Raw genomic sequence first — 9,430 nt, forward strand, 5'->3', positions numbered from 1 at the left:
AAATCCAAATTTTAATTCCTAACAAACATGGGTTATATGTTATGTTTGTAATTTTCATGCAGCTATAGATTTGATTAATGTATTTGTCAATTATCAAAGATTTTGGAATAGAACAATGAATATATGGGCTTGGAGGAGGTTAGGATTTTTGTATTGATTTGATGTACATACATTAATCTAGTTGATATTCCTTTTAATCGGTTAAATATGGATCAAAAAACAATAGCAATCAAAATACATATTGAATCTAGCATAACATGTTCCCTAACATTCTATTTGGAGCTCACAAGTAAGGATCATAATCTAAACCAACTTCACGTAGCATATGAACTTCGTGAAATAGTGCCAACTATAGAGGTTAGAGATATCATAAAAAAAGGAGCTTCAGTTCATGGTGTAAATATTATACAAAAAGGAGTGTGTGGTTGGTTGTTTAGGTTAAAATGGACAATAGAGTTTGGAAACTTAGTAAAATAGGGAGGTTTTAAGTAAAGAGTGTAAAATCATGAACTCATGCAGGTTGGATTTGATAATGGGAGATCATAAGCAAGCAACAAACTATAGATACAATAAATGACATGATGAATACATTTGGTGTGTCGGGTTATGAAAAAAAGTTGAGGTCTACAGAGCATGAGTTTAAGACTATAATGAAGGATCCTGAAGAGTTATATGGGAATATTCTAGCATATTTGGATGTCTAGTGCGGGAGAATTTGGGATCTATTACGAGCATTGAGACTAATGAAAATTGCCAATTCAGGCATCTCTACATGGAATGGGGCATCGGTGAAAGGTTAGGAATCTTTTAAACCCATAACTGTTGTTGTCCTTGATAGGACATTATGGTTGGGGGGAAAATCACGTATAACCAAATAAATAAATCTAATTCAGTAAATACTACACATTAATTTATAAATTATGAATACTGGATTTTAAGCAATAATACACCAAAATTACTTGCTCCATAAATTACTCTTATTTTTAGTAACTGAAATTCAATAATGGCAAATAATACGCCCATCATTCAATACATTCATCATCATTCACTCTTTCAAAAATATAAAAGTTTAAAATACAAAGTTGAAAATGAAACACAACCCGGGTTTCTTGAACTGCAAGATAATGTAATTCATTTTTTTCTTTTGCTGCTGAAACTCAAAATAGGCTTGCTATATTCTTGTTGTTAAAGATAACATATATTTGGAGAGAAGTATAGAGCAAATGGGACGAGAATCGGGAATCCTATTGTTTCTTGGAGGGATTCTAGGTATATGCAATTTCCACCTTTACTAACGTACAATCTTTCCAGGAGAGTGACACTGAACTGACCAAGAAGGACAGAGTGTACAGATGCCGATCTGAGTTCAATTTATTTTTTATTTTCGATTGAGATATGCAATATTTGCCGGCTACATTTAATAGACTTGATGGGTTTCTTTCATCATCTTCTTCAAATGTCAATATGTGAGAAGAAATTGTTAGTTCAAAAGTGTCTAAACCATCTTTCTCTTGAATTAAAATTTGCACATGACAACCACCAAATCATTCATCTACTTTTGCTGTAAATGATTCCTTCGCTTTGAAATGGCCTACAATTTTAGAAGTTTAACGTAAACTGAAAACTTCAGATTCACGATCAGATGTGATCCCGCTTGCATTCCATCGTTGATCTGAATTTCGATTTTCACTACAAATTTTCTAATTTATAGAAAATAAATCAATAAGATAACACCCATTAGCACATTGTCGAAATAACTTATGATATTCAGAAATCAAGAATCAACATACAAACCAGTTATAGACAAGGAACTTGCGGTCACATAAACAATGGTGTGTCAACTTTCTAAAATCCCATCCTCATCTTATGTAGTGATAATGTGTATGTACTCTGATATCTTTATCACAAAGAAACTAATGCGAAAGGTTAGTATAATGGCCACACACACCAAAAACAATAAAAATTTTATGTGATATTTGTTTACTACAAGAAGATACATAAATTTCACTCTTTTGAATTGAGAGAATCTATCGAAATTTCACAAAAGTATTGGATTGAACAAGTTCATGGCACGCTCATTGTGAAAATAAATGGTTCAATATATCATAAACTTGTTATATTCTTGAACTCGACCACCACCTGATCTAAAGTGATTCAAACATGCTAGCAAATAAGCATTAGATCTTAGCATGAATCTTGTAACACTTCACTTGCTACATCACCAACAATTGAATCAAGAAGCCGATGTTAACAAAAGTAAAGCAGATAGACGCTTAATTCTACCGAATCAAGAATACTATTCATACTCATTTGTAGTATAATACTGTCATTCGATTTTATATATATTACTTTTAAATTAGTTTATAGTAAGAACGAGTGATAAAGTTAAATGTAATTTATTTTTATAAAAGACGTGTATTTTCAGTTTTATAATTTTTGAACATGCACATTAGTCAAAGAGAGTAAAATGATTATTTAGAAATATTGATTAGGATATGACACATGTATATATAAACACATGATCTTCAATCCTAGAATATTAAGTCTTAAGTTTCTCTTGTATAAAGCAAGACAAGATTATGATATAGAATTCTTAAAGAAGAAAAAAATATTTGATAAAAATTGAGGGTTTCACTTTCTATTGAATATAAAACAGAAATAAGAGTGCAATAAAGGAATGATTTTATGAGTTTTTCGAAACATTTAGGGAGATATTATGAATTTTCTTTAGATTGAATTTTGGGGATTGTTCCATAAATCAAGCTAATTTGTGTTATTTGGCTTTATTAAAAATTAATCATCTTTACCACAAATTAAGAGTAACTTTAGAAATAATAGTGCCTGGTGTAGTGCCAACCCTTCCATTTCCATATTTCCCCCAACCCAAATCCAACCCAAGAAACTGGCTGCAAAGTGCAAACCCTTCCATTTCCATATTTCCATTTGAAGTAGAAGCGTGAATTCATGGCAGTGGAGCGTGTGCGAAGTCAGGGACGAGAAGCGGAAGCATTAGCTGTGTGGTGTTGGTGAAGTGTGAAGTTCGAATCCGTGGCGGTGGATTTTTTCGACTTTGTGCGCATGTATTTTTCTTCAAATTTGACAGACCTTTGTTAATTTTTGTGTATAAAGAATTAATTCTGCAACCAGCCCTTCTGCGTTCTACCGCCTGTGCGTATATGTCTTCCCTTTAATTCAAGCCTCTACCCTTTTTCTACTATGTACACAAAACAAATTCGATCCCCCGTTTTTTGCTGTGTTCCAATCGTCTTTTCTATGGTTCTCTCCCTTTTTCTTCAATGTTGGCGTGTATATCTGTTCTCCACCAAGGCAGTCGCCTTTTTGTGTATCCCCCCGGTAGTATATATTAATTTAAGGCAGCAATTCTCATCTACTTGAACTCCAATTCCCCTCAAAAGGAGCCAACAACTTGTAGTTTATTTCACCTCAAATTCCCACCAGTAGCCGCAATATCTGTATTGAGAGAGTTCAAAAGCAATTGCATTTTTTTACTACAAAACCAGTCCCTTTTGCCTCCATTTTCTATTGCATATATATGTTCAGCCTTTCAGTCTTTCCTCCAATTTCAACAATTGGCAGCCTCAAATTGTACTTATCAGTGGACCGTGTGTGAAGTTAGGGACAAGAAACAGAGGCAGCAGTTGCGCGGCGCCTGCAAATTGGGAAGTACGAACATGTTTTCAATTAATAGAACTCCCCCTCTTGTAATATATTTACTTGGACAGCAATACTGATCTTAATGAATATTTACTAATTTCTTATAGCTAGTTTTCACTCGATGAATGTGGGAACAAAGAAAGAGAAAGCATTATATTAATTTCCTTATCGCCCTTACTACAAGACATCTCATGGTTAGAATTTGCAGTAATGCTCAAACTGAGTTGCAAATCAGGCCAATCTTGAACTTCGATTATCTCTTCCTTGTTCGTCTGGAAATGGAAATTATGTTTAAAAGAATAAAAGTATTAGTAGAGAAATATTTATATGAATTAAGATATAATTTCTTACCTTATTTTGAAAGGGATCTCTAAAAGTTTTGCTAAATGTTTTGATAGAGTCCCAACTAGTGAAACTGTCAAACTCAAGCTGTGATGAGTAATCAACGGAAATTGGGATTGTAATGTTGAAGCTAAATGCTAGAATTGAATTTAGAAGTTCACACTCTATTGAAGCAGAATAACAAACTACAACCTCCAGGTATTTCAAGAGACCTAGATTCTCTCCAACTATAAGACTCAGTCAAATAATTCCTCTCTTCCTCTTTCTCTCTATCACATTTTATGGGCATTTTTCCCTATCACCATTACTTTTTACCCCTTTACTACTGATTTGGTGGAATATTCTGGAATGTCGACTGACTTGGTTGCCTTGCTTCATTCTTTCCTCTTCTTGTGTACGTGAAGCATATGGGAGGTCTATCATTACTTGCCCCTGAAATCCACCTTGTCCTCAAGGTGGAAGTTGTGATTTGATCACTTCATCATACACCTACACCATTTCCTTTGCAATGCTCATCATGACCCGAGCAGAAAAGGGATATGTCAATCCAAAAAAAATTAGTATACCCTTAACTACAAGGAGTATCTTGTAGTACCATAATTGATTATCACCGCGACCTCCACCTCTTGTGTAATCGGCCCTTTTTTGGCCTTTTGCGCAATAAATCCGAACACCAAATTAATTAAAACTCTCAGTTTATTATCAACATAATTCGTGGATATATTTGTATGAATTGGGTTGCTCATAGTTGGGCTGGACAAAGTTGGGTTACAACTGATAATGTTAGGTCTATTTAGGCCGAAATAAGATTGGGCCCATTTCAATAAATCCTTTTCATCTTCTATTGTTTGGGCTAGCTTTATAATTTGTTCTACCCTTTGGGCCTCTTTCATTAATTCATCTCCATCTTCCCATCCTTGGGCCCAATTCATAATATGGCCCAAACCATAAGGTTGTAGCCTTATGTTATTACCACGTGACATGGGGTGTCAACCTATTAACCAAATTCCTCCGCAATAGATCCTCCGGCAGCGTTTGTAAAGGGGCAACCAGGCTACCAGCGTCACACGGGTTATTGGAAGCTATAATAGCTCCGATTTCCTTAGATTTGGGTGAGTAGAGTTTCATAATCGAAGGTGGCTTCGGATGAGGTCGCTGTCTATCCTTTTTGAGATGGTCGGAATTCATCTCCATCTTCAATATTAGCTGGCTCTGATGAATTCTCTGCAATCTCTTTTTCCTTTCTCTCCCTTTCCGGCTCAGCCATGGATTTCTTCTCCTGGTTCGGCCAATTTACAATGACCCATCTCACCTCTGACCTCTTCTCCTCCTCCAATCGACCCCACTGTTCGGCAATTGAAGTTTCCTTGTGTACCACACTCTTGTGCTATCCCGTAGGCACTTTTTCACTAGAGAGGTTATTCACGCGGAATCGAACCAACACCATCTTCAATTCTTCCCAAGTTTGTATAGGACAACGATTGTCGATCTCTTAAAACCATGCCCAAGCCTTTTCAACGAAACAAGCTACTGCGACCTCTACCTTTTCCTTCTTTGGTAAGCCGCGATTCATGTTTATGCATCGCTCTGCCTCAAATAGCCACGGAAATCTAAATTATCCCCATATAATATCCATGTGTTAAGTCGGCCACATGAATCCAACCCTGAATCAACGGCTCGCTGTCCTTTCTGTTGCATCACCATCTTCTCCAACGTACTCCCCGAGAATCGATCGCTCTAATACCAATTTGATAGAGTCCCAACTAGTAAAACTATCAAACTTAAGCTGTGATGAGTAATGAACGGAAATTGGGATTGTAATGATGAAGCTAAATGCAAGAATTGAATTTAGAAGTTCACAATCTATTGAAGCTGAATAACAAACTACAACCTCCAGGTGTTTCGAGAGACCTAGATTCCCTCCACCTATAAGACTCACTCAAACAATGCCTACCTTCCTCTTTCTCTCTTATCACATTTTATGGACATTTTTCCCTATCACTATTACTCTTTTACCCCTTTTCTACTATCTTGATGGAATATTCTGGAATGTCCACTAACTTGGTTGACTTGCTTCGTTCTTTCCTCTTCTTGTGTACTTCAAGCATATGGAAGGTCTATCATGTTTTTGATATAATTCTTGACTTGTATTGTCGAGTTGTTGTGTTAGACATAGGAACCCTTTTGTCATATTGATTCACATTGACAAATTGTCGTGGAGGCCATCTTTTCTCTTCAAGAAATTGGTTATGTTTGAGTGGGCAATTTGGCGTTCTGAAGAAATTATTGCCATCTACACTTATATAAGGATTAAGCCTGATTTTGGGATGTTCTTTATTGGATGACCATGGCCGATATCTAAGCCCTCATTAATTTCCATTCCATTCCATTTCATTTTCCTCTCTCCAATTTTCTACTACATAATCTTCCATAAAATAATATTACACGTAAATCGAAAATTTTTCTTTCTTTTTCAACCAATCATTTTTCAAAAAAATACTATTCTACCCATTTTCATTTTCACAAAATGGGGGCCAAACGGGGGCTATATATGTACACAAATCTTTAGAATCAAGAAATTCTCAAACGAATAATTGAAATTTAAGGGAAGACTCAAAAGTGTTGTCAACGAAGGTTGTTAGACCATGATTTTGAACTTTTGAGACCAGGGAAATAAAGGTTTCAATGAGATGCCCTGTTGCCAACCAACACATTTTTTGGTTTGACTGCTCCGGTCTCATCATTTAGAAACTGTGGTGGCATTTTTTAAACTGCATCAAAAGGATAAAACGGGGAAATGGGAAAATAGATTTTAGGAATTATAATGTCATAATAAAACACTCTTCTTGTTAGGGGCAAATTTCTATGAGAATGTTTAACTTTGCTTCCTTCTACAAGCAAGGCTCCTTTTTATTCTATGGCTTTTTTTTTTTTTTTTTTTGAAAATTGGCTAAAATTTTTGTTCTCTTAGCAGCGCCAAAAAATGCATGTTTACAACTACTTATGTAGTATTTCAGCTAAGCCATACATGCACTTAGTTTATTAGAATATTTGAATATAATGTTATGACTTATGAGGGTTGAGTAATCAGTATTCCATAGCGTGCTTATCCTTAACTTTCACAGAAGTTCCTTCAAATATTACAAAATATGAAGTGTTACTTGGGGAACAAAAATTAGACTTTTTCAATTGAGGTGTGTTTTCTGGATTTATTACATATACGCGTGAATCTATTTTCTTTTTCAAGTCACAAGGACTAGTTTTTTGATAGATGTATGAGAGATGAAAAGTATAAACATGCATGTAAAAGGGAATTTTGTGTATTCTTCTTCTTTAGGTTGTGGTGAAGATGCCAAAAGTTGTTTGGAGACTGCAAGAAGTTTCTAAAATTGGTGTGTATTTTTCTATGTGAATACAGATTTGAGAATAGGACTTGATCTACTACCTTTTTCGTGCGTTCTTCCTGATTTTGATTGAATGTCTATGTTGCATGGAACAACCGTGACCATGATAAGCCATAGGTTGCAAGTGTGCATGTGCATGTATTAACAGGTTGGCCCCTATTTATGTCCCGTTTTTGCCCTATTTCACTACTTTTGTGCCCAACTTTCTGCCAAGTTTTGGGCACTCCTTTGGTCCTTTGTGGTCCATTTGAGCGGGCAATTTTTTTTTACAATTTGTGTCGTGTTGATGTGTGATTTTCAGCTCTTCATCTGAGCCTCGATTAACTTTTGAGTGCAATTGTTTGGAGCTTTTGATTGGAAAGTTGATTTCCAATTTACTGTGATTATTTACTTTATATATTGCATAGTTAACTTAGTTTGTGTTTATTAATTTTTTGATAGCAAATTTATCACTACAATTGGTATCGGAGCCCGATTTTAGCCTACTGTAGTGGCTGATTTTTTCAATCTCTGTGATGGAATTAATATTAGTAAATTGAATATGTATTTTCATGGTGCAATTGAAGCGTGTGTTTGCTGATTTTGCAATAGGGACTTCAATTCTTAATTAATTTTGCAACTCTTATAATACCTACCGACCACAGACAGTTTGCTTTGATAAATTGGCTAAAACTCTTTAAATTTTTACAATAATAGGTCATTGTATGAGGTGACTAATAGGATTGCAGCCTTGCTTGATATTAGTATTATAGGATTATTTGCCTAAATTGTGATGTTATCATTTTTGTAGCTTTAATGATGGTTGCGAAATTTTGTATTGCTATTGAACCACCAAAAATCAATGTGCTTTGCATCTTTCTGATTTTACTTTTTTTATTATTGCTAGAGAATTGAATAGTTATGGCTGCAGAGGTGCCAAGCTGAGCATATTAATGGGGTGCAGAAGGAATTGATGCAATGGAAGATGAGAATACTAAAAGCAACAGAGAAGTGGGCACAACTGCCATTTTAATGTATTGTTTAATAGTGAATATACAATGCTCATTTCCTTTTGAAAATCTCATTGGTGGAACATGTTTTGTGGTCTTGTAATTATATTTTGGTGGTACATGTTTTAATTTTATTTTGGAAAATAGAATGTGTTGAACATTTTACAAGTTTATTATGCGAATTATTAGTTTATTATTTGAACTATTGGATCAAAGAATAGGATTTTCAGTAGCGTAGTAAGCATATATAAAAAATACGAATTAATTTGAAAAAATATAAAAATGACCAATGACAATGTTTGCAAAATGTTGCCACGACCTAAGAAGAAGAGAAGGCAATGTTGAAAAAATTTATAGGCAATGTTGAAAAAATGTTGCAAAAAAGTAAACAGCAACGCTGAAAAAACATTGCAAAAAAGTTAGGAACACTGAAAAAACGTTAAAAAAAGTAAATGGCAACATTGGAAAAACGTTGCAAAAAGTTAACGGCATCGCTGCAAGTTGCAAAAAAATTAACAGCAACGCTGAAAAAAACGTTGCAAAAAAGTTAACGCCCACGTCTAAAAACCATTGAAAAAAATCTTTTGCAACAATTTTTGAACATTACAAAAATTGGCCTTGTGCTATGGTGAATAAACATTGTTGTATCTCTTCTCTCGATAGCAACATCGACTCTTGCAACACACACTAAAACGCTGCAAATGACCTTTGAAGTGTTTTATGACCGCTGCAAAAACCCTTTTTTGGTTTAATGACTTCTTATGATATTTAATCTAACTATAAAATGCAATCGATACTACACGAGAAAATTGTGGAGACTCAAACTTGAGACTCAATACCATGTGGCAAATTTTCGAGCTGGTTTTTAGTTAAAACAAAGGGATTATGAAGATTCAGGGACAAAAGAAGGATTATTGAAATATTAGCTAAATTGAAGTCATTTCAAAATGAAATCATGCTATTTTCTAGGGACCTTTTGAGATTATTTTTCTTCAAATGAAAGCAAACACCAAGAAATTA

The 9,430-nt window shown here is 34.6% G+C and overlaps 1 long non-coding RNA gene across 1 annotated transcript; it reads left to right on the plus strand.

Annotated features, from left to right (window-relative positions):
* The first annotated feature begins 2,700 nt into the window (after positions 1 to 2,700).
* LOC111396714 lies at positions 2,701 to 8,606 on the plus strand. The gene is made up of 2 exons (XR_002703050.1): positions 2,701 to 3,684; positions 8,308 to 8,606. It is a non-coding gene; the product is annotated as an uncharacterized LOC111396714 (long non-coding RNA).
* Positions 8,607 to 9,430: the final 824 nt, after the last annotated feature.

The sequence above is a fragment of the Olea europaea genome, chromosome 7 (genome assembly GCF_002742605.1).
Source record: "Olea europaea var. sylvestris chromosome 7, O_europaea_v1, whole genome shotgun sequence".
NCBI classification, from domain to species: Eukaryota; Viridiplantae; Streptophyta; class Magnoliopsida; order Lamiales; family Oleaceae; genus Olea; species Olea europaea.